This window comes from Pteropus vampyrus, unplaced genomic scaffold (genome assembly GCF_000151845.1).
Source record: "Pteropus vampyrus isolate Shadow unplaced genomic scaffold, Pvam_2.0 Scaffold570, whole genome shotgun sequence".
In the NCBI taxonomy this organism is placed as follows: Eukaryota; Metazoa; Chordata; class Mammalia; order Chiroptera; family Pteropodidae; genus Pteropus; species Pteropus vampyrus.
The window spans coordinates 607,114-609,813 of NW_011889351.1; the positions used below are offsets into that span (position 1 = coordinate 607,114).

At 53.2% G+C, this 2,700-nt stretch overlaps 1 pseudogene; it reads right to left on the reverse strand.

Annotated features, from left to right (window-relative positions):
* Positions 1-1,133: 1,133 nt before the first annotated feature.
* On the reverse strand, positions 1,134-1,252 carry LOC111733474 (annotated as a pseudogene).
* Between the last annotated feature and the right edge of the window lie 1,448 nt (positions 1,253-2,700).

Consider the following 2,700-nt stretch of genomic DNA (forward strand, 5'->3'; position numbering starts at 1 on the left):
CCATTTTCTCTCTCCATTCTTCAGAAGGTGGGTTTGATGTGCTAATGAGGGCATCAATTATTGAGTGTCATTAGCATTCATTACAATAACAAGCAGGGGAGGTGGGACCGCGGGGAATGAAGGAGGGTCTTTTGAAACTTACTGCCATTTACTCCTCTCCTATAAGGTGGGAGGGGGCGTGGGAGAGTGAGGAAACTGGCTGTGGCCAGAAGGATGCAGGCTCAAAGCAAAGGGAAACACCCACCTCGTCAGCGCCCCCACCCACACCCACTTTTGCCCCAGATGCCAGGTCACTGCCCCTACTCACTCTCCTCAGAACAGAGCCAACCGCAACCCCATGACTCCCTTGGTGGAGTTTGGATGGTCCAGAAGGGCCTCATGAAATGCACTGGCCTGACAATAGCCCTCCTAGCAGGGAACTTTCTTTAGGATCTGGGGTGGGGGATTCGAGGTGGCAGAGAGAGCAGTTTGGAGTGTCCAGCCATAATTTCCACATCACCCTTTTCCCTGTGCTTTCCCGTAGAGGCTCATGTGCCCCTCTCTGCCCACCCTAAGCCCCATCTTCCTGCCCAGATGCTTGTCCAGGTGCAAGCCCTGTTTGCACACCTTGGGGAAGGAGAGGCGAGGTTGAGCATTTTCAGCTTTCGTGTGCTCCCACATAACTTCCCTCCTGCAGGCTCCCAGGAGCAGGGAAGGAGGCCGGGTGGAGTGTCTGAGAAGTGCAAGGTAGGTGGTGCCAGCTGCCCCCTCCCAACCGAGAGCAATGCTAGAGACACAGGAGAGGGCCAGGCAGGAGGAAGTTACCTGTTGCAGAATCAGAGTGGGGGCGGGGTGGCACCTGAGGCATCTTAGGTGGAGGCAGTTGCCACATTGGTTTTGCCAGGCACCATGCCAGCTTACAGGAGCAATTCTCATTTCTTGGCTGGAAGACTCATACCTGTGTTGCTCTCTCCTTAATCAGCCTTATTCCTGTCCCAGGAGCCTCTCCTTCTGAGATCTGATGGGAGGGAGAGGAGGCATCTATCTTCTTTGGGGGGTTGGGCAGAGGAGGAGGTGGGGTCAATGAGGGATGATGGTGCCAGGCCATCTGCCCTGAGGCTCAACTTGGAGACTTGGGATTTTTTTTTTTTTAACACCTACAGCACCTGGTATTCTTAGGTGGTCTCCCATCCGAGTACTAACCAGGCTCAACCTTGCTTAGCTTCCGAGATCAGACGAGATCGGGCACGTTCAGGGTGGCATGGCTGTAGACAAGACTTGGGATCTTTGTTCCTGTTCAGGAGCTGAATCCTTTCTCACCCCTCCGTGGGACATATGGAGACAGCTGTCCTGGGTTGGGTGGGTGTGGACGAAGTAGTTGAGGGGAGAAGGGAGTCAAATGAGCTCACAGCTATGCAGATGATCAGGAATGTTAAGGATGGTCTTTACGAAGTAAGCTACATAAATAAAAAAATATTACCTGAATCTGATTTAAGGTCCTCATTATGAAGCGGGGGGCCCTCATGATGCAGGAGGTCACCTTAGAGTGGGGAAAGATGGATGCATTGTCCTGCTGACACCTTTGGAACTGTTCCCAATCTCTAGGGGCCGACTCAAGCAGGCTCTCCCCTTAAGTCCCTGAGGTAGTAGCTTCTTGGCATTAGTGTAAGGGCAGAAAAATCTCCATGTGACAGAATAAACATTTTCCCAATCGTCATCCGGGGGATAATTCCTGGTTCCTTAACGCTTACCCACATTCTTGAGCCCACTTTCTTCCATCCATTGTATTGTCATAAAGACATGTGCCAGAGGTTGGTCCCTACTTTCAGCAACCCCCAGGGTTAGGAGACTATGACGACAGAAAAGAGGCTGGGAACTCTGAAGTCAGGCAGATCTGGGTTAAATTTCAGCTTAGCTCTTAGATTGGGCAAGTGGCTATACTGCTCTGAGCCTCACTCCTTTATCTCTGAAATGGGGCTGAAAATGCCCATTTCTGCAGGGTTGTTATGAGGTTTAATTAGAGAATATGGGTAAAGAACCTTCTGATTCCTTTCCTCTTAAGTGGGCACAAAGTAGGGAAGGGAAGAGACCTTGTCTCATGTGGGCACCTGCGGCGGAAATGAAGGGCAGAGTCCCGTATAATTGAGTGGGGGGCCTGAGCAGCAGTTTGAGTCCTCAACCTCTGGGCTCTGAAAAGTTTGGGGTGTGGTGTCCATGCAATTGAGAGGAAGCTACCCCTTCCTTCGCCAACCCCTCTCTTACACAGGGCCTGCTGCCTCCCATGCCCATCCTGGGCAGGCAGCCAGGCAGGGAGCTGGACAAGTGCCCACTGTGCACTCAGAGGCCAAAAGATGGGTACCTTCCAGTTGGCAGAGGGAGCGGCAGCTGGCCCAGGAGGGGAGAAGTCAGGGTGCCGACTGCTTGAGTCGTATGCTCAGACGGTGTGTCCAAGACACGGCTCTTGGCTGCCCTCCTGAGCTGTCTGGCTAGAGCTGGGAAGGGCCCCCTCCTCCTCCCACCCTGGCCCTGCTACCTAAGTTACTGCAACTGGAGATTAATCTCTAAGAGAAATCAGGGACTTGCCCCTAGCCAGGCATGTGGCTGGCTCAGGGGCAGACCTGGGGGCGGGCAGGAAAGTGGGAGAGCCTACATTAAGGCTGCAACTGGGTAGACAAGGAAGTGGGGAAACCGGTTTGTCATTTGGGCCTCTTGGGGTGGGGT